Raw genomic sequence first — 24,373 nt, forward strand, 5'->3', positions numbered from 1 at the left:
GATTCAAGATAAAAGTTTAATGTTGACATAAAAATAATAATACGTCAAGCATACTAACTAAGCAATTATGTCTTCTTAAAATAACATGGCCAAAGAAAGTTATCCCTACAAAATCATATAGTCTGGCTATGCTCTATCTTCACCACACAAAATATTTAAATCATGCACAACCCTGATGACAAGCCAAGAAATTGTTTCATGCTTTTGATGTTCTCAATCTTTTTCAATCTTCACGCAATATATGAGCGTGAGCCATTGATATAGCACTATGGTGGAAAAGAATGGTGGTTGTGAAGAAGACAAAAAGGAGAAGATAGTCTCACATCAACTAGGCATAGCAACGGGCTATGGAGATGCCCATTAATAGATATCAATGTGAGTGAGTAGGGATTGCCATGCAACGGATGCACTAGAGCTATAAGTATATGAAATCTCTACAAAACAAACTAAGTGAATGTGCATCCAACTTGATTGCTCACGAAGACCTATGGCATTTTGAGGAAGCCCATCATTGGAATATACAAGCCAAGTTCTATAATGAAAATTTCCCACTAGTATATGAAACTGATATCATAGGAGACTCTCTATATGAAGAACATGGTGCTACTTTGAAGCACAAGTGTGGTAAAAGGATAGTAGCATTGTCCCTTCTCTCTTTTTCTCTCATTTTTTTATTTGGTCCTTCTTTCTTTTTTTGCCTCCTTTTTTTGTCCGGAGTCTCATCCCGACTTGTGGGGGAATCATAGTCTCCATCATCCTTTCCTCACTTGGGACAATGCTCTAATAATGATGATCATCACACTTTATTTACATACAACTCAATACGTAGAACAAAATATGACTCTATGTGAATGCCTCCGGCGGTGTACCGGGATGTGCAATGATACATGAGTGACATGTATGAAGAATTATGAACGGTGGCTTTGCCACAAATGCGATGTCAACTACACGATCATGCAAGCAATACGACAATTATGACGCGTGTCATAATAACGAAACGGTGGAAAGTTGCATGGCAATATATCTCGGAATGGCTATGGAAATGACACAATAGGTAGGTATGGTGGCTGTTTTCAGGAAGGTATATGGTGGGTTTATGGTACCGGCGAAAGTCCCCGACCGCCACTCATAAGGAAGAGAATCAATAAATAAATCATGCTCCGACTTCATCATAGAACGGTTCACCATACGTGCATGCTACGGGAATCACAAACTTCAACACAAGTATTTCTCAAATTCACAACTACTCAACTAGCATGAATCTAATATCACCATCTCCATATCTCAAAACAATTATAAAGTATCAAACTTCTCATAGTACTCAATGCACTTATATGAAAGTTTTTATATTATAGCAAATTTCCATGTTGTTCTAAAGGACTCTCAAAATAATATAAGTGAAGCATGAGAGAACAATAGTTTCTATAAAAAAAATACACCACCGTGCTCTAAAATATATAAGTGAAGCACTAGAGCAAAAACTATATAGCTCAAAAGATATAAGTGAAGCACATAGAGTATTCTAATCAATTTCAAATCAGGTGAGTCTCTCTAAAAAGGTGTGTGCAGAAAGGATGATTGTGGTAAACTAAAAACATATCATGTGGTGAATAAAAATATAGCTCCAAGTAAAGTTACCGATAGACGAAGACGAAAGAGGGGATGCCTTCCGGGGCATCCCCATGCTTAGGCTTTTTGGTGTCCTTGAATTTTACCTTGGGGTTTCATGGGCATCCCCAAGCTTAGGCTCTTTCCACTCTTTGTTCCATAATCCATCAAATCTTTACCTAAAACTTGAAAAAATAACAACACAAAACTCAAAATAGAAAATCTCGTGAGCTCCGTTAGCGAAAGAAAACAAAACACCACTTCAAGGTAATGTAATGAACTCATTCTTTATTTATATTGGTGTTAAACCTACTTTATTACAACTTCTCTATGGTTTATAAACTCTTTTACTAGCCATAGATTCATCAAAATAAGCAAATTACACAAGAAAAACAGAATCTGTCAAAAAATAGAACAGTCTGTAGTAATCTGTAGCTAACGCAACTTCTGGAACCCCAAAAATTCTAAAACAAATTGCTGGACGTGAGGAATTTATCTATTAATCATCTGCATAGAGAATTAACTAAATAGCACATTCCAAATAAAAATGGAAGCAATTCTCATGAGCTATAAAGTTTCTGTTTTTACAGCAAGATCAGAAAGACTTCCCCAAGTCTTCCCAACGGTTCTACTTGGCACAAACACTAATTAAAAACAAAAAACACAACCAAAACAGAGGCTAGATAAATTATTTATTACTAAACAGGAGCAAAAAGCAAGGAATATAAATAAAATTGGGTTGCCTCCCAACAAGCGCTATCGTTTAACACCCCTAGCTAGGCATAAAAGCAAGGATAGATCTAGGTATTGCCATCTTTGGTAGGCAATCTATAAGTGGCTCTCATAATAGATTCATATGGTAATTTAATTTTCTTTCTAGGGAAGTGTTCCATGCCTTTCCTTAACGGAAATTGGAATCTAATATTCCCTTCCTTCATATCAATAATTGCACCAATCGTTCAAAGGAAAGGTCTACCAAGAAAGATAAGACATGAAGGATTGCAATCTATATCAAGAACAATGAAATCTATGGGCACATAGTTCCTATTTGCAACAATTAGAACATCATTAATTATTGACATAGGTTTCTTAATAGTGGAATCCGCAATGTGCAAATTTAAAGAACAATCATCAAAATCACGGAAACCTAGCAAATCACACAAATTTTTTGGAATCGTGGAAACACTAGCACCCAAATCACACAAAGCATAGCACTCATGATCTTTAATTTTAATTTTTATTGTAGGTTCCCACTCATCATAAAGCTTTCGAGGGATAGAAACTTCCAACTCAAGTTTTTCATAATGAAAGCATCGACGATATGTTTAGTAAAAGCTTTATTTTGACTATAAGCATGAGGAGAATTTAGCACGGATTGCAACAAGGAAATATAATCTATCAAAGATCAATTATCATAATGAAATTCCTTGAAATCCAAAATAGTGGGTACATTGATATTTAGAGTTTTGACCTCTTCAATCCCACTTTTAACAATTTTTGCATCAAGATCTAAAAACTCCGATTTTTTGGAACGCCTTCTAGGTAAAGGTGGCTCATCTTCAGTCTCATCATTATCAAGATTCATATTGCAAAACAAAGATTTAATAGGAGACACATCAATAACTTTTAGATCTTCATCTTTATTATCATGAAAACTAGAAGAACATGCTTTCACAAAGCAACCTTTCTTAGCACGCATCCTAGTGGTTCTTTCTTTGCATCATCAATGCAAATTCTCAGGGCTTTGAGAGACTCATTGATATCATGCTTAGGTGGAATATATCTAAGTTACAAAGAATCAACATCAAGAGAAATTCTATCAACGTTCCTAGCCAACTCATCAATCTTAAGCAATTTTTCTTCAATCAAAGCATTCAAACTCTTTTGTGAAGTAATAAATTCTTTAATACTAGATTCAAAATCAGAGGGCATCTTATTATAATTTCCATAGGAATTGTTGTAGGAATTACCATAATTATTACAGGAATTACTAGGAAATGGCCTAGAATTAAAATTACCTCTATACGCGTTATTAACAAAATTGTTCCTACCAACAAAATTCACATCCATAGATTCATTATTATTCTCAATCAAGGTAGACAAAGGCATATCATTAGGATCAGTAGGAGCACTCTTATTAGCAAACAATTTCATAAGTTCATCCATCTTTCCACTAAAAACATTAATCTCTTCAATTGCATGCACTTTTTTATTAGTAGATCTTTCGGTGTGCCATATAGAATAAGTAACCATAATATGATCTAGGAGTTTAGTAGCTTATCCTAAAGTGATTTCCATAAAAGTGCCTCCCGCGGCCGAATCTAAAAGATTTATAGAAGCAAAATTCAATCCGTCGTAAAAGTTTTGTATAATCATCCAAAGATTCAAACCATGTGTAGGGCAATTATGTATCATTAATTTCATCCTCTCCCAAGATTGTGCAACATGTTCATGATCAAGTTTCTTAAAATTCATAATATCATTTCTAAGAGAGATGATCTTAGCGGGAGGAAAATACTTAGAGATAAAAGCATCTTTGCACTTATTCCATGAATCAATACTATTTAGGCAAAGACGAAAACCAAGATTTAGCACGATCTCTAAGGAAAAACGAAAATAGATTCAATTTAACAATATCATTATCCACATCATTCTTCTTTTGCATATCACACAAATCAACAAAGTTGTTTAGATGGGTAGCGGCATCTTCACTAGGAAGGCCGGCGAATTGATCTTTCATGACAAGATTCAACAAAGTAGCACTAATTTCACAAGATTCAGCATCGGTAAGAGGAGCAATCGGAGTGCTCAGAAAATATTTGTTGCTGGTATTGGCAAAGTCAAAAAATTTAGTATTATATTGAGCCATCGTGATAAGCAAGCAATCCAACACACAAGCAAACAAGAAACGGGAAAAAGAGGCAACTTGGGAAAGAGAAGGGGAACGAAGCGAGAGGGCGAATAAAACGGCAAGGGTGAAGTGGGGGAGAGGAAAATGAGAGGCAAATCGCAAAAAATGTAATGTGAGGGATAAGAGTTTGTGATGGGTACTTGGTATGTCTTGACTTGGTAACGGCACCTGAAATGACTCGTTGTTGGGAGTCAAATATTGACTAGACTTGGCGCGAATCACCCCGGCAACGGCGCCAGAAATCCTTCTTGCTACCTCTTGAGCACTGCATTGGTTTTCCCTTGAAGAGGAAAAGGTGATGCAGTAAAGTAGCGTAAGTATTTCCCTCAGTTTTTGAGAATCAAGGTATCAATCCAGTAGGAGATCACGCTCAAGTCCCATGCACCTATACAAACAAATAAGAACCTCACAACCAACATGATAAAGGGGTTGTCAAGCACTTCACGGTCACTTACGAGAGTGAGATCTGATAGATATGATAAGATAATATTTTTGGTAATTTTATGATAAAGAGAAATAAAGATGCAAAGTAAAATAAATGGCAAAGGAAATAACTAAGTGTTGGAAGATTAATATGATGGAAGATAGACCCGGGGGCCATAGGTTTCACTAGTGGCTTCTCTCAAGAGCATAAGTACTATGGTGGGAAAATGAATTACCGTCGAGTAATTGATAGAATTGAGCATAGTTATGAGAATATCTAGGTATGATCATGTATATAGGAATCACATCCACAACAAGTAGACCGAAACGATTCTGCATCTACTACTATTACTCCACACATCGACCGCTATCCAGCATGCATCTAGAGTATTAAGTTCATAAGAAAAGAGTAATGCTTTAAGGAAGATGACATGATGTAGAGGGATAAAATCATGCAATATGATATAAACCCCATCTTTTTATCCTCGATGGCAACAATACAATACATGTCGGTTCCCTTTCTGTCACTAGGATCGAGCACCGCAAGATTGAACCCAAAGCTAATCACTTCTCCCATTGCAAGAAAGATCAATCTAGTAGGCCAAACCAAACTGATAATTCGAAGAAACTTGCAAAGATAAACCAATCATACATAAAAGAATTCAGAGGAGAATCAAATATTGTTCATAGATAAACTGGATCATAAACCCACAATTCATCAGATCTTGACAAACACATCGCAAAAGAAGATTACATCGAATAGATCTCCAAGAAGATCGAGGGGAACTTTGTATTGAGATCCAAAGAGAGAGAAGAAGCCATCTAGCTAATAACTATGGACCCGTAGGTCTGAAGTGAACTACTCACACATCACCGGAGAGGCCATGGAGTGGATGTAGAGGTCCTCCGTGATCAATGCCCCCTCCGGCGGAGCTCTGGAAAAGTCCCCAAGATGGGATCTCTCGGGTACAGAAGGTTGCGGCAGTGGAATTAGGTTTTCGTGGTGCTCCTGGATGTTTGGGGGGTACGTGGATATATATATAGGAGGAAGAAGTACGTCGGTGGAGGAACGGGGGGCCCATGAGGGTGGAGGGCGCGCCCAGGAGGGTAAGCGCGCTCCCCTGCCTCGTGGCTTCCTCCGTTGTTTCTTGACACCCACTCCAAGTCTCCTGGATCACGTTTGTTGAGATAATCACGTTCCCGAAGGTTTCATTCTGTTTGGACTCCGTTTGTTATTCCTTTTCTTCGAAACCCTAATATAGGCAAAAAACAACAATTTGGGTTGGGCCTCCGGTTAGTAGGTTAGTCCCAAAAATGATATAATAGTGTAAAATAAAGCCCATTGACATCCAAAATAGATAATGTAATAGCAGGGAGCAATCAAAAATTATAGATACGTTGGAGATGTATCATAGAGCTAAAAAAATAGGGATAATCGATTTTATGCCCCTAGTTGGGTCACACTCGGCAGTTTTGCCCCTAATTTCCAAAAACCCTCGGTCTTGCCCAAGTGTGTTTGGTTCTCTTATGCTTTTGCCCTTCCGTCTCAATTCCGTCTGGTCAAAGGCGTTTGACCGTTAGAGAGATATTTCTCTAGACAATTTTACCCCTCCTTACAACTCCAATAAAAATATAGAGAGAGAAAACATGACACTTACAAGTGGGTCCAAACCATATAGAAAAGAAAAAAAAGGCAATAGAAAAATCAGTATCTCTCTCCTCTCCCCTTTCTCACTCTCTCTGCCACTGGGCAAACAACCACAGCGACGGTGAGAAATTGCCATCGGAAAGTCAGGGCAGGCTGGCGAGTTGGCGAGCTGGGCCGGAGGGCGCGAGGTGGCGTCAGGCGAGGTCAAACTACAAGGGGCGGCGGTGGATGCAGGGGAGGCCCAAATCAGCACGGGGCATGCGGGCGCGATGGAGAGACGTGCGGAACCAGGCCACGGGAGACTCGGGGTGGACCGGATACGGCAGGGATGGAGGTCGGGGAGGCGCTGGCGACCGGCGGCGAGGAAGATCGGCAGTTTTTTCTGTCCTGGGGCTCAGGGCGCCATCGCCATGGTGGCCTGAACCTGCGAGAGAATGGCGGCGCAATCAGATGGGAAGAAACAGAGGGAGGAAAGGAATGAGAAGGGTGGCGGGGTCCTGGTACTCGTCGCCGGCGATGGTCCAGCGGTGCGGTGACCTGGGTAGGCGCCGGATCTGTCGGCACGATGCGAGTCCTCTCCTGGTGGTGGTGCAGGCAAGCCTGCTGCCACGGACGCCGAGGAAGGGCGCCAGAGGCTAGTCCCGAGGTGTGGCGCTGCAACTTTGTGGCGATGAGGGCTCGGGCGTCCTGTAGCTCCGCACGGCGAGGAGGCCGCGGGCGTCCGGCAGCTCCGGCAAGTCGCCACACCGGTTGGCCGCATAGACGAGCCCGCCGCCGCTCCCGGATGACCTGCTCATGGCAGAGTAGCGCGAGGTCTCGGTGGCCCAACCGGAGCAGCTGCTCCACGTCCCCGGCGTCGCTCTCTGGAGCACTTCGCCATGTCCCTATACGCACGCTGCCGGCAACGACGTCAGCTGGCACGAGGTGGGATCCCGATCTGGATCGGGTAGGGAAGGGATTGGGAGGAAGGTTTATTTTTCATGACATGTGGGCCATACGTGGTAGTGAGGCAACTATAAAAAAGCATTCACTCTATGATAGGTGGACCCACTGATCCAGTTGCCGAATTTGACTGGTCATTGCCAATACATAAGAAAGGGCAAAATTGTCCAAAATAATGTCTGACTAACGGTCAAGTGCCTTTGACCGGACGGAATTGGAACGGAAGGGTAAAAGAATAAGAAGACCAAACACACATGGGAAAGACCAAGGCTTTTTCGAAATTAGGGGCAAAACAGCCGAGTGGGACACAACTAAGGGCACCAAATTAATTATCCCAAAAAAATACAATTATGCGGTGAAATTGTTTCCGGTCGCAAGTACATCGCACACAGTCAGTCCTCGCCAAACGTTTCTGTTCGTATGTACATCCCACACAATCGCTCCAAGGAAAACGTTTCCGTTCACAAGAACATCACACACAATTTTTCCCGTTAAATTGTTTGTGATAGCGTTGCCATTGCACATGATATTAATAATTTTATCATTTGCATTATTGAATGCATCACACATGGTGTGTAGAAGAAACTGTGTGGCAAAGGTTGTCCATCACACACACTTTTTATGTGGTAAACGTCCGTTTTGAAGAGAAAGTCGTGTGCAGTGGAGATTGATCGCGCACATAGTGGATCCTAGAAACGTTTCTGATCTCCACGTATATCGCAGACATTTCGCTTTCGCAAACTGTGTGCAGTGTAATCCCTAATTTAAAAATCACATGTTTTGAATTTGAAAGGAGGCAATCACTTATTTCATATCCAACCATGTTAATTACAAATATAGGTTCAACCATGAATCCATAATTCGATGCACAGGTACATATACTGAAGAACTATAGAAGCACCCAGTATAGAATGATGAACCACAGTTGTACTAAAGACTGTAAAGAGAGAGGCGAAAGACATTCTGGTTGCTAGAGAAGGTGAAGCGGAATGCCCATATTGTGCCCTCCTCCATGCGTAAGGCACGCACAACTCTAGGCCAACCCCTTGTGATGGCTGCCCGTCCATCCTTCACTGTCTTCACTAGCACTTCTTGATGCTCATTGTAGTCTAGATGAAATACTTTAACCTTCATTGCGTGTCCAACAATCATGTAATTTGTGAGGTAATCTTTAGTGAACTGCTTCGGGAACCACTAGGAATGAAAAAGATTCAGACATTGTTGTCTAACAACTCATTATGGGCAATAAAAAGACAAGGCTGCAGAGTTTGTAGTAACCATCCTACAACTCACTGTTGTGTTGGATAGAGCATAAACAAATAATTTGCTTGCCACCATTCGTATATTTTTGCTAATAATCCTTATCAGTTTCCTCACTTGATGCTTGTTCATCAATATCTCATCGCCCCATACACAAAAAGGGTTGATGCGTGGATCCTTGCCAAGGGCATATGTACCTACAAGCAACAATTCAATATTAGAAGCTAACTAGTGTCCAGGCCTAGATCTATATGCACTACATTATGGAACGGCAGGGGAAGTACAAGCCGAGGGATGAAGCTAACCTCGGCAGAAAATGGTGGCCACTCCCATTGTTGTCCTCCATAAGTAGTGGAAAGGCATGATAAGTACAACAATCTTAACATCAAACAAATATAGCAAAGGTAAAACAACATCATCTCCAAATGATAGCTTGAACGTGTTGGTTTCAACATGTTGTTAAAGCAGATATAAAATGGAAGGCAATGTTACCGACAACAGGCTTAACAACCATCAAATATTGCAATTCGAACTGGTATTGTTGCAAATGAATAGAATGTAGGTAATGCTTAAACATCACACTGGATAAATGTGTACAACTGAAATAAAGGGCATGTGTTCACTACACCAGGAATAACTAGAACCAAATATAGTCGTTCAAACTGGTATTGATGTAGTCGAGTGTCACAGTTCGACTTGCACATAATGAACAACACATTGTGAATGACTGAAATAAACAAGGCATAAGTGACCAGTATAACAACCAAATATAGCAATTGAAAACTGGACATAGTCTCACTTCAACCAACCTAACAAGCAAATACAGATAAACATGGCATATGCTTGACAACTGGACAAATGCTCACTGCAACCAACCTGACAAGCAGATAAAGATAAACAAGGCATCTGCTTGATAACTGGACAAATGCCAAAAAAAGCAACCTAACAACCAAATACAGATAAACAAGGCATCTGGTTGATAACTGGACAAATACTCACTGCAACCAAACTAAGAACCAAATACAGATAAACAAGGCATCTGCTTGATAACTGAAAAATGCTCACTCCAACCAACCTAACAACCAAATACAGATAAACAAGGAATCTACTCACCATAAACAATCAAATATAGCCATTTGTGAAACTAAAGTGAACAATTCATACTTAAACATCACATAGACCTATTGAACAATACATTTTTGCATAACTGAAATAAATAAACATGGCACAGTTAAAGCACCACACGGCAAATGCTACTACAACAAAGGGTACGGGTTGGCAAGCTAGAAAAGGTAAGATTTGTTGATAGAATGTTGCCTCACATTTCATGGACGGGATCCTTCCAGTTGGAAGAGCACAGACCCATGGTGCGCTCTCTAATGTCCCAGATAGGCTGTTTCACCTTGGAAGAACCTTCGTGGGTGTCCTCCTCGAGGTTGTGGTCGTGCTCGATGAGATCTGACATGGAAATTGAGGATCCCAAGCCGCCGTCGTAGAACGTGTCCTTCAGAAGTGACAAAATGGGCTCGATGGCATATAAAGCTCGCAAATCCTTGACTGCTTGGCGGAGGAGATCAGTGGCAGGGCCGTCGAAGAGATCGATGGCGGTTGAACTAGAGGGGTTGGGGATGGACCACTTAACCTGTGACATGGCCCGCGTGAAGCCGTCAGTGTGGATGAGGTTGATGTCGTAGCCAGCTTTCCCAAGATACAATAATACGCTAGCCCGCTGAGATGAAGCCTTCGGCATGGCAATGTAGTCAACATCTTCGCCGGCTTCCGCGGCGACGTGTTTCTCCGGGATCGACGGGTCGGGGCGAACGACGGCCACCTCGCCAACATCCGCCGGAGAGGCCATGCCTCTTCTTGGCCGAACGCTCGTCGGGCTCCCCGGGATACGTGGTCGAGCTTAGGCTGCGACATTCTAGAGCAGGGGATGTGGATCTGGCGGGGAGGGACACCGCAGGCCTCATCTAAAAACTCAGGGGACTGGGGTGACGGTATGGGAATCGCTGGGTAACCTGAACTTTATTATCTAATCTAGGAGGAACGGGCAGACCGGCAGGGGTTGGCGGCGGCGCCGGCGGCGGCCGCAAGCTAGAGTTCGAGGGGGAGGGGGCCGGGTGGGGGACTGTGGAGGGGGGTGCTGGTGTTTGAGGATACATCGTGGCTATTGAAAATTTTAGTAATGGTGAGTGGAGATGGTGGTGGACAAGGGAGGGCGACGGTTCAAATGCCTCGGCTACTGCAATTTTACTATAAGGTCGGTGCTGGAGGAGTGTGGGCGGCAGTTGAAGTACGGCGGCTACTAAAATTTGGGTAAAGCAATTGATGCGGGGTCGGAGTGCCCAAGATCGCGCACAGTCCAATAACAATATGCATGTATGATAATAAGGAAAAGTGGCGCGGATCCGCCGATTTTTGCAACGCTCAAGGCGGGTTGTTTGTTTTTTATATTTCTAGCTAGCTGGACTATCGCACACGGTTCTTCCTAATTTCCAAATAAACTTACCCGCCTTTAGCTTGCATAGGTGGTGGTTTTACAGCGCACTTGCATCGCACATGGTTAAGCCAGTACCTCCACTCTTTGCTCAAGATTGCGCGGTCATGGTGATTTCAACGCGCTTGCATCACACACGGTTGAGCCAGTACCTCCACCCTTTGCTCGTGCTTGCACGATCATGGTGATTTCAGCGCACTTGCATCGCACACGGTTGAGCCAGTACCTCCACCTTAATTTGCTCGCGCTTGCACGGTCGTGGTGATTTCAGCGCACTTGCATCTCACACGGTTGAGCCAGTACCTCCACCTTAATTTGCTCGTGCTTGCGGAGTCATGGTGATTCACATTGCACTTGTATCGCACACGGTGAAGATATTATACCCCGTGTCCGTTGAGGGTCAACAGAGTCTTTGCAGCAAAAAATAACGTTAGAAAGGGTCAAAAGACAGCCACACCAGCATGTGGACCAAATATATATGAGTGAAAGGGGTGGTCTGTGATGTTCAAAATTCCAATGCACAACTTTGACCCCGCAAGCCCACGGTTGGGCGCGTCATTGAAGATCGATGAGAGGGGCCAGAAGTCAAGAACCACCTGGAAGTGGCCAAAAACATGTACGAATATTGGGGATTTTTAAAACTTTAAATACACAATGCATAACTTTGGTGTCACCTGCCTCGCAAACCCGAAAGCACCCTAACAACCACCCAGCTAGGATATATATAATAACTTTGGTGTCGTACCTAGCTAGGATGCTTGGCCCACCACCTCCCACTTCGTCAGCGGGGAGGATGCATGTAATGATCGATTCTTTTGTCATACATGCATGTCGCCATGACCTACCATAAGACGGACCAATGAATCTTTCGTTTGGTCAAATGACAGTTGTTGTTGTCGATAAACCGCTTGGGCCAATAAACTGAACCATCATAAAAATCACATGGAGGGACCACGAAACCAGCACCTCTTGCATGCGGCCCAAAATGATGTACGTTGAGAAGGGGTGATGTGTGTTTTCAATATAGAATAATGTACAATTTAGATGTGGTGCCTACCTATCGATACAGACAACAACCATGAAGGCAAGGTAATTAAGGACGGGATATGTACGCAGGGTTTGATGTAGGTCGAACCCAGCAATCCGAGCATCTAGGAGGGAATCCTGACAATGCATTAGCTCGAGCTTTGGTTGACCGACATTTGACAGTGACCGGCCCTAACACAATCTAGGAGGAATCCATTCATGTCCAACACATACCCCTCATTATCTGTCAAAGGGATGATATATATATACACTCGGGGAGCCCACAGATATCCATGTTGTCACAAAAAACCGCACAAAGGAGACATGGTTGATCAGAAGACCCCGTATACACTGCATGCGGCCCGAAAATATGTATGGGTACAATGGTGTATGATGTGTTTAAATCCCAAATGCACAACTTCGATGGGCCACGCCAACTACATTACAAGCCGAACACCGTACCCGACTCCAAGCCTGCTTCAATACCTATGATGTCAGTTTCCCAACTTCGAGGCGGTGGGGGGGGGGGGGTCGTCCCACACATGAGCTCAAACCTTGTTTTGTCTAGCATGGGACACATCTATATATATCTATACATCTATACACCTATATAGTGTGCGAATAACTATGAAAGTTGCTTGTTGGATGAAGCCAATCCAACGGTACAGAGATGGAAAATCCGAGCACTACTGGCCATTGGATATCATCTACATTCCACCAGATTCTGCCACATGTACAATCCAGAAGACTCCATGGTTGAACTTAAGCATAATGCACAAACCTCAAAACACAAGCACTTCTCCTTTGTTCTCTAGAATCTTCCATATCTTAATTGCCCAAACCTTTTTTTCTAAATGAATTGTCACTTTTTGTTTTTACCTTTACAATGCACAATTCCATGAATCTTAAAACAGTTTTTTTTATAAAACTAATTGATTTTGGATGAGATGAACTATAAGAATTAAACAAACATCTACATCATGCATATATGGGAGAAGAGGCGGGAAACCGATGAGAGGAGTGCCGAGAAATGATAGCCTGTTTTGAATGAAAACCTAGTAGAGAAGGAAGCGTGTGCTACACGACGCATGCGCACAGTGCTTACCCATGTACTGCATGTGCTATCGAAAGGGCTCAGGGTTGTCATTCGATCTGGGAGCATCCAACGGTGCATACGTACGATCCGTGGGGTTTGGGTTCTGGCCAGTCAGAACGCAGGACTCAGATCGCGCGCGTAGCGGGGGGGTATCATACGGAAACCAACATTAGGTGGAAACCAGTGAAAACCATGGGAAAAAGATGTTTTGAAGTTTAAAAAAATGTGGGATTTTAAGAGGATGATGTTTTATTGCCACACAAAATTTCAAGTTGAAACACATTATGAGATGTGAGCTATGAAAAAGACAAAATCAATGTTGAATAGTGTTGAATAGTAATGTCACTATTCAGGGCGGAAATTGTCCTTTTCATATCTCACATCTCATACTGTTTTTCAACTTGAAATTTTGTGTTGCAATAAAACATCACCTTCTTAACATCCCACATTTTTTTCAGATTTTTATGAAACTTTAAAATATGGTTTCCATGAAGTTTTCATTGAACATCGGCTTTCGTGAGTGAACCGTGTGCTATTTGAAAACATTTTGTGAGAAGAATCTCGGTTTATAAATCCCAGTAAATCCAAAACTAAGCTGAAAATCGTGAAACCTGCCATGGTGTCACGACATCGCACTTATATGTCGAGGGATTTTTTTCATCCATTGTGGCGCAAGTTTTATTACAAGCCTCTTACGAATCGGAGCTTCTCTCAAAGAAGCCTCGTGGTTCCGATAGGGAACGTGTCCCCCTTGTGGGCGAAAAGTAATCACTGCCTCTTTTCACCTTGTATTTTCTTCTACGGGCAACATGGAATGACAGGATACCCATGCTGAAATTTAAACATATTCAGGGTTCGTTTGGCCTTTTTATACACTAATTGATTTTCCTAGGAATTTAATGTCCATAATTCAAATCTGAACTACAAATACATGCTCCGGTTCACCAAAATGGCTATAAAAACTATACATGTGTCCTTGGGTGCATGTTTAGGTCCCATGCCAGGAATGGGAATGAATTACAACCGTACTGGTGTCATAGCTCGTCGTCAAACATTTTGAATCTCAGTTTTTAAGTCCCCATAAATCCTAAACTCACCAGAAAGTCAGCAAAGGTGGCATGGTGTCACATCATGGCACATATATGTCGTGGTAAAAACATTGTCCAATTTGGGCCAAGATTTGTTACAAACCTCTTACAAACCGGACCATGTCGCAACCCTCGTGGCTCTAGTAGGGAAACATGCCCCTCTTGTGGGAGAAACAATAATCAATGCCTCTTCTCGCCTTGAACTTTGTTTTCTACAGGCAACATAGAATAACAAGAGTGTCGAGCTGAAATTTGAAACTGTTCAGGCTTCGTTTGGCCATTGTATATATATTACTAATTACTAAGTTTTCTATGCATTTAATGTAGTCCATAATTAAAATTTGGACTACAACCACATGCTCCAGGGAAGCAAAATGGGTGGGAAATAGTACATGTGTCATTGGGTGCATGTTTTGGTCTTGTTTAAGGAATGATAATGAATTACAAACTTGTCATCGTCCTGAAACAATGAGAATCTCGGTTTTTAAATCCTAGTAAATCAAAAAAGTCACCCAAAAAACATGAAACTTGGCATGGTTTCATGACATGGCACATATATGCCGTGGTAAAAAAATCATCCAGTTTGCGAAGAGCCGAACACATTAGTAGCCAACGAAGTCCTTTTTGAAACAAAAAGCTGACACATTAATATCGCAAATGGTTGTATTATATTAACCATGTCGAAATTTAACCATACTCGGTGGCGTGCGTGCAGGTGTTTGATTAGATGGGACGAGCACAGGAAGTCCGCCATGCAGGCTCGACGGGACCCGTGCGAGCAGTGCACCGTCCATCTTGACGGGACGCGTGCATCATGTCCACCTCACAGGCTCGACGGGACACGTGCGAACAGCAAGGCCGTCCATGCTCACTGGGAAGCGAGCTCTTTGACCTCCATGCACCAGCCGCCGCCCGCCTCGCTCACAACTTCTCCATTAATGGGTTAATTAAAGCACCTGGACGGAGGGTGTTTGCCTGTGATCCCATGGCAACATTTGCTTTGTTTGTGTTTTCAACTTGTATTCCGCCCTGATTTAAATTACCACATGGGGCAACGGATAATACGACCACAAATAAAATAGCAATGGATAATATGACGACAAATTTACAATGGCGCAGATAATAATTGTCTTATGTATTTCAAATAATTTAAAATGCCACATGCAGCAAAGCCCGGAAGACACGGGGGCAAGAGAAGAAGGAAATTGGAGACAATGGTCTGGGTCGCTACTATCTCTACTCGTCAATGGATCGCCAGGCGGTGAAATCCTACAGCTCCTTCTACAATTCCTCGCGACTTTACTTGAAAGCAGCCATGGATTCGTCCACCTCCTGTTCGCGCTCGATCCGGAGCTTCCTCAAGCCACCCATCAGTTCCTCGACCGGTTTCAGCGTCATCTCCGAGGCACTGCTCTGCTCATGCAGCATCTTCCAGCCGGCGGCCTCCTCCTCCTTCTCGGCAACCAACTTGAGCAGCTTTGCATTGTCATCCATGAGTTGCTCGACGAGGCCAGTCGCCTTGTCAACCGAGGCATCTGTGATCTTGAGCAGCTTCAAGCCGTCGACCAGCTCCTGCTGCATAGTGACGCTAGCGAGAATGTCGTCATAGCCGGCGAAGGACTTCAGGAACGCCGACTCGTCGCGATGGCTGACACCGCGAATGCGCTTGTGAGAGCCCTCGCGTGCCCGTGAGAGCTCGTTCGAGGGCTCCGTGGCGCGCCGGGACATCTCTGCTGCAGCTGCGGCTTCGAGGCGGGGCCTCTCTAGTGCTTCCGCGGCCTTGGTCTTTGCTGTCTGGTTATATGTCCACCCTAAACTCCTCGTACCGGTCAATGCGGAACGACTTGACAGAAAAAAAATGTGGGTGATGAGGAGAGGATCTATGAAGTAATTTTCGAGTGGGTAGTTTTTATAGCCCGGTGCTAAGTGTGAACACATATTAGTTTGATAGGTGTGAACGGATTTGCAATTACTTATTGTGTTGTAATCAGCAATGTGATGAGAAACAAGGTCAAAATTTATTGATGGCAGAAGGTTGACCACGTGGTTGCTCGGCATTGAGGCGGCCGCGGCGTGCTCTGCTCTGGCGTCCCTACGCGCGCTCTGCTCGCCGTTGAGGCAAAGTTACAATGGCAACGGTTAATAATTCTTAAGAATTGTCTTACATATTCATGATAATTTGAAATGCCAAATGCGGCAAGGCCCAGAACACTCACAACCTAGATATGCATACAATTATAATAAAATATAAGCTAAAAGGCTGAGCTGGCGGCCTTCCGACGATGGTCTTCTCGGACTCCATGATCAGCATAGCAGCCTTGCGGCCGTTCACTTCCTGTGTTATTTATCACACAAGTGTTAACATAAGGAAATGCATGTGTAACTTACTAATAATCGCATACGAGTACTCGCAGACGCATTGTGTGCGATACTCCTAGCCACCGCAAGCAGCTAGTTTGTATTTTTGAAAGTTTTTTGTACACACAAAATTGCACACGAACTAACTGTATTAACCGTCTATGAAATAAATTCAAATCGCAAACAGTTCATCCGAGCCCGCTGTTTGTCATGTATCACACACATCTTGTTAAGTTGAATTGTTTCTGTCGCGTTCGCTAATCGAAAACAATTCGTCCGAGTGAACCGTATGCCCTATATCACACACACCTTGATCTGGCTAACCGTTTATGTTGCACTCCCTAATAGAAAATGGTTCATCAGAGCAAACTGTATGCCGTATACCGCACACACATTGATATGGCTGCCCGTTTCTGTTGTTCTGCCTCATCGCAAACAGTTCGAACGGGTTAGCCGTGTGCCCTACATCGCACAAGCAACTAAAATATGAACCGTGTTTGATGCGTCCTCCATCGCAAACGTTTTGCACCTTTTTTGACGGTTATTTTACAACACTGTTTGCGATTATGGCATCGCACACAGTTTCGTTGAAGGCTCTCTGATCATAGTGTCGCGTTAGCAGCGTCCTATAGTAGTGATTGTGCTATATATATGGCTTGCACTCATGTATTGTGTGGGGGTTGAAAAAGCTGAAGCGCGTAAAAAAGCATGAACCAATTGCTTGGCTGACACCGGGGTAGTGCATGATTCATACTTTGTATTAAGAAGATGGAGCATAACGGGCTATATGATATTCCATGGATAGCGTTCATTAGCATTGATATTTTGAAAGGCATGATTGTATTGGTATGCCTGAGTATTGATGTATTTATGTCAAACTATAGACTACTGCTTTGAATCATTCAGATCTGAATATTCATGCCATAAAAGAAGGATTGCATGATGAACATGTTAGGTAACATTCCACATCAAAATCTTAGTTTTTATCATTTCCCTACTCGAGGACGAGCAGGAATTAAGCTTGGGGAAGCTTGATACGTCTCCAGCGTATCTATAATTTTTTATTGTTCCATGCTATTATAGTATCCATCATGAATGTTTTATATGCAATTATATATCATTTTTTGGGACTAACCTATTAACTTAGTGCCAAGTGCCAGTTGTTGTATTTTGCCTGTTTTTGGTTTTCTAGGAAATTAGTACCAAACAAAGTCCAGATGCCACAAAAGTTTTTGACAATTTTTCCTGGACAAAAGAGACTCTAGAAGCTTTAGGAGGAGACTAGATGAGAAACTAGGAGACAACAAGGTAGTAGGGCACGCCCTAGTGCCTTGTGGGTCCATCGTGGCCCCATCTAACCTAATTCCACCTCTATAAATTCTCTAAAATAAAGAAACCGACAGAGAGCTATCCAAAATACTTTTTGCACTGCTACAAGTTTCTGTTCGTTAGAGATCCCATCTGGAGAGCTTTTCTGGTACTTTGCCAGAGGGGGAATCAATCATGGAGGGCCTCTACATCAACCTTGCTGCCCTTCCAGTGATGTGCGAGTACTTTACCACAGACCTACGGGTCCATAGCTAGTAGCTAGATGGCTTCTTCTCTCTCTTTGATCTTCAATCCAATGTTCTCTTGATGTTCTTGGAGATCTATTCTAGGTAATCTTCTTTTGCGGTGTGTTTGTTGGGATCTGATGAATTGTGGGTTTATTATCAGATTATCTATGAATATTATTTGTGTGTTCTCTGAACTCTTTTATGCATGATTATTATAGCTTTTATTTCTCTCGGATCTATCTATTTGGTTCCGCCAACTAGATTGATTTATTTTGCAATGGGAGAGGTGCTTTGTTATGGGCTCAATCTTGCGGTGCTCTATATCCCACCGACAGAAACGGACAAGACACATATTTGTATTTTTGCCATTAAGTATAAAATTACGGGGTTTATTCATATTGATTGAGTTTACTTTGTCTACATTATGTCATCTTGTTGATGGCATTACTCTGTTCTTTATGTACCTAATACCTTAGTTGCATGCTCAATAGCGGTCGATGTGTGGAGTAATAGTAGTAGATGTAGGTAGGAGTCGATCTAGTTGTCTCGGACGTGATGCCTTGCTACTTGTGAGCTGCGTTGGGATTTCCCCGAAGAGGAGAGGATGATGCAGTACAGTAGAGATAAGTATTTCCCTTAGTTAAGAACCTAGGTTATCCATCCAGTAGGAGAACCAAGCAACACCTCGTTAGTATTACCTACACACAAAATAACAAATACTAGCACCCAACGCAAACAAGGGGTTGTCAATCCCTCGGTGGTTAAATGCAAGGATCAAATCTCGTAGTGAAATATAGATAAATAAAAACAAAAAATAAAGTAAAGTAAAAAATTGCATCAAAGTTTTTTTGGATTTTAATATATCATAAAGATAGACCCTCGGGGCCATAGTTTTCACTAGAGGCATCTCTCTTGAAAATACCATATGGTGGGTACACAAATTATTGTTGGGCAACTGATAGAAAAGTGAATAATCATGACAATATCCAAGGCAATGATCATCTATATAGGTGATAACCCACAAGTATAGGCGATCGCAACAGTTTTCGAGGGTAGAGTATTCAACTCAAATTTAGTGATTCGACACAAGGGGAGCCAAAGAATATTCTCAAGTATTAGCATCTGAGTTGTCAATTCAACCACTCCTGAAAGACTTAATATATGCAGCAAAACATTTAGTAGCAAAGAAGTATGGAAGTAACTGTAACGTGGCAATAGTAACAGTAGCAGTTTTGTAGCAATCATAACAGTGGCAACGGAAAAGTAACGGAGCAAAGATCAATATGAAACGAGCTCGTAGGCAACGGATCAATGATGGATAATTATGTCGGATGGCATTCATCATGCAACAGTTATAATATAGGGTGACAAAGAAGTAGCTCTAGTTCATCAATATAATGTGGGCATGTATTCCGAATATAGTCATAGGTGCTTAAGGAAAAGAACTTGCGTGACATCTTTTGTCCTACCCTCCCATGACAGCAGGGTCATATTGGAAACTAAGGGATATTAAGGCCTCCTTTTAATAGAGTACTGGACCAAAGCATTAGCACTTAATGAATACATGAACTCCTCAAACTACGGTCATCACCGGTAAGTGTCCCGACTATTGTCTCTCCGGGGTTGCCAGATCATAACACATAGTAGGTGACTATAACTTGCAAGATAGGATCAAGAACACAAATATATTCATGAAAACATAATAGGTTCAGATCTGAAATCATGGCACTGGGGCCCTAGTGACAAGCATTAGGCATAGCAAAGTCATAGCAACATCAATCTTAGAACATAGTGGATACTAGGGATCAAACCCTAAGAAAACTAACTTGATTACATGGTAAATCTCATCCAACCCATCACCGTCCAGCAAGCCTATGATGAGATTACTCACGCATGACGGTGAGCATCATGAAATTGGTGATGGGGTATGGTTGATGATGACGATGGTGATGAATTCCCCTCCCCGGAGCCCCGAACGGACTCCAGATCTACCCTCCCGAGGAAGAACACTGCTTGGCGAAGGCTCTGTATCGTATAACACGAGGAATCCTTCTCTCTGATTTTTTTCTCCTCAAACGTGAAGATACGGAGTTGGAGTTGGGGTCGGTGGAGGTTCAGGGGGGCCACAAGGACGGAGGGCGTGCCCCCCACCCTTGTGGCTAGGGTGTGGGCCCCCTTCGATTGATTCTTTCGCCAATATTTTTTATTAATTCCAAAAATCATCTCCGTGAAGTTTCAGGTCATTCTGAGAACTTTTATTTCTGCACAAAAATAACACCATGGCAATTCTGCTGAAAACAACGTCAGTCCGGGTTAGTTCCATTCAAATCATGCAAGTTAGAATCCAAAACAAGGATAAAAGAGTTTGGAAAAGTAGATACATTGGAGACGTATCAACTCCCCCAGGCTTAACCATTGCTTGTCCTCAAGCAATTCAGTTGACGAACCGAAAGTGATAAATAAAAACTTTTACAAACTCTGTTTGATCTTGTTGTTGCAAATATGTAAAGCCAACATTCAAGTTTTCAGCAAAGATTATGAACTAACCACATTCACAATAACGTTTAGGTCTCACATTTACTCATATCAATGGCATAAACAACTAGCGAGTAATAATAATACATCTCGGATGACAGCACTTTCTCAAAACAATCATGATATGATATAACAAGACGGTATCTTGCTAGCCCTTTCTGAGACTGCAAAACATAAATGCAGAGCACCCCTGGAGATCTGACTGACTAGACATTGTAATTCATGGTAACAGAGATCCAGTCATAGTCATACTCAATATAAATTAATAACAATGCATACAAATGACAGTGATGCTATCTAACTGGTGCTTTAATAAGAAGATGATGACCCACCAATAAAAGTAATTAGACAGGCCCTTCGCAGAGGGAAGCAGGGATTTGCAGAGGTGCCAGAGCTCAAGTTTTAAAATAGAGATAAACAATATTTTGAGTAGTATGCTTTCATTATCAACATAACAACCTAGAGATCTCTGTATCTTCCATGCTACATACATTATAGACGATTCCCAAACAGAATGGCAAAGTTTATACTCCCCCACCACCAACAAGCACATTCCACGGCTAGTCTGAAACAACGGGTACCGTCCAACTAACAACAGTCCTGGAGGAGTTTTGTTTGAGCATGGGACTGGGCATCCTGGTTACTAGCCATTTTCTGGTGAAGGATGAGCGGAGTCCACTCATCGTGAGAATAACCCACCTAGCATGGAAGATATTGACAACCCTAGTTGGTACATGAGAGATTCAAGCATACAAAACAGATTATCATTTGAAGGTTTAGAATTTGGCGCATGCAATACATGGAACGACAGGTAAATAGCACATATAGGAAGGTATGGTGGACTCATATGGAACAAATTTGGGTTTATGGAAGTGGATGCACAAGGAGTATTCCCGCTTAGTACAAGTGAAGGCCAGAAAAAGACTGAGGAGCGACCAACTAGAGAGCAACAACAGTCATAAACATGCATTGAGATTAACCAACATTGAATGCAAGCATGAGTAGGATATAAATCACCATGAACATAAATATCGTACATGCTATGTTGATTTTGTTTCAACTACATGCATGAACATGTGCCAAGTCAAGCCACTCGAAACATTCAAAGGAGGATACCATCCTATCATACTACATCACAACCATTTTATTTTTCATGCTGGCACGCAAGGTAAACCATTATAAACTCCTAGCTAATTAAGCATGGCATGAATAACTATAATATCTAATTTTCATTGCAAACATGTTTCATTCATAATAGGTTGAATCAGGAACGATGAACTAATCATATTTACAAAAACAAGATAGGTCGAGTTCATACCAGCTTTTCCTCATCTCAATCATTTCATCATATATCATCATTATTTCCTTTCACTTGCACGACCGAACGGTGTGGATAATAATAATAGTGAACATGCATTGGACTAAGATGGAAGTTGCAAACATTTATTCCAAGTAGAAGACAAGCTAATATGGGATCTTTATTAGATAAACAGTAATGCATATGAGAGCCACTCAACATTTTCATAGTGGTCTTCTCATCTTTACCCCCAAAGAAAAGAAAAGAATTTCAAAGAAACACACTGAAATGTTTTTGGAGTTTTGTTTTTCTAAAGAAAGTAAAACAAGAACGAGAAAAACTATTTACACGTGAAAGCTCCCAGCAAGCAAAAGAAGAACGAGAAATCTTTTTGGGTTTACTTTTATTATTACTACTAAGCATGCATAGAAAGTAAAGAAACTACAACTATTTTTTTGTTTTTTCTTCATGTTTTTTGAACACACAAGAAGAAAGCGGGAAAACGAAATAAACTACCATCGATAATACAATGACAAAGTATGAACACCTCACAACTAAAATGAGTGTGTGAACATGAATGTAATGTCGGTGAGAAATACGTACTCCCCCAAGCTTAGGCTTTTGGCCTAAGTTGGTCTACACCCATGGATCAAAGTAGCCCTCTCCGGTGTACTGAGGATCCTGGGAGTTCCACTGGTTAGCGAGATCCCATGGATCCCACCGATAAATAGAGTCCTGATATGGATCAGGTGATGGCTCTGGCTCAGGAACTGGGATCGCGTCCCTTCCCAGTATGCATGAACGTCCACGGGCAAAACAAAGTACCTGCCTGAATGAATATCGAACAAAGTAGGTGCAGGCAAGGTAATAATCTGAATGGAATCCTCGCTAAATATCAAATTATGAATGAGTGTCTTTTCCTCATCATGGAGAATAAACTTATGTGCTACCATGGTGTCATAATCTAAATATATAGTGGGTAGCAGTATCTCCTCTTTCTCATAATGCCTAATGGCTATCTCGAAGCGTCTAGCAAGGTGGGAGGCGAAGATACCTCCAAAAATAGGACCCTTTGTATGGTTTAAACTCAATTGTTTAGCAAACATAGCGCCTATACTGAAAGTTCTATCACGGAGTAAAGCATGGCGCAAAATAGCAGGGTCAGGAGCACTAAGGCCTCCACTCTCCCCATGACCAATTAAATATCTCCCAGCAAATAATGAGTAGTAACGTAAAATAGGAGAATGTAAACTAGCCACTCTCGCTTCCGACACCCTTCTCCTTTCCCCTACGATGACTTCATTAATAAAATCTTCCACATCACTAGGACGTGGTTCATCGACGCTACCTTCGTAAGGTAATTTACAAAACTCACAAAAGTCATAAAAGTGTCATTTCCTTGTACTCATCATATAAGGAAAAGCCTACCATGGGTGGTGATCTCCTAGCATGGAAATGAAAATTTTGCACAAAATTATTAGTGAGTAGGAGATACTAATCACACTGGTCGAGGAGGAATTTGGTGATGCCTGCATTCTCAGGCAAAAAACAGAAATCATCATAAATTCCGGCCGCCTGCAAGAATGCATCACATGGCCATTCACACGGCTGAATCACTGCGGCGCGAGGAAGATTATACTTGGGCTTCTCCTTCTCCTCATTTTCCTTTTCCTTCGAACCCCGGCTCGAGGAGCCTCTCAACAATCTCCTCATCGTTTTCTTCCTCTGAAAATTTCTGAAATTTTTAGTGACTCAAAATAAAAGTGAACCAAACTCAACAATATTGATAGAAACTACTCATACAAGTGCCTAGAGGCTATATCATGCATCAAAACTACTTTGGGCCATATAAATTTAACATGCAAGATTAAGAACAACACTACTGTAGGATGCTGCTAACGCGACACTACGATCAGAGACCCTTCAACGAAACTGTGTGCGATGCCATAATCGCAAACGGTGGTGTAAAATAGCCGTCAAAAAAGGTGCAAAACGTTTGTGATGCAGGACGCATCAAACATGGTTCAGATTTTAGTTGCGTGTGCGATGTAGGGCACACGGCTAACCCGTTCGAACTATTTGTGATGAGGCAGAACAACAGAAATGGGCAGCCATATCAATGTGT

Source organism: Triticum urartu, chromosome 6A, assembly GCF_056163025.1.
Source record: "Triticum urartu cultivar PI428250 chromosome 6A, HENAU_Tu73, whole genome shotgun sequence".
Taxonomy (NCBI): domain Eukaryota; kingdom Viridiplantae; phylum Streptophyta; class Magnoliopsida; order Poales; family Poaceae; genus Triticum; species Triticum urartu.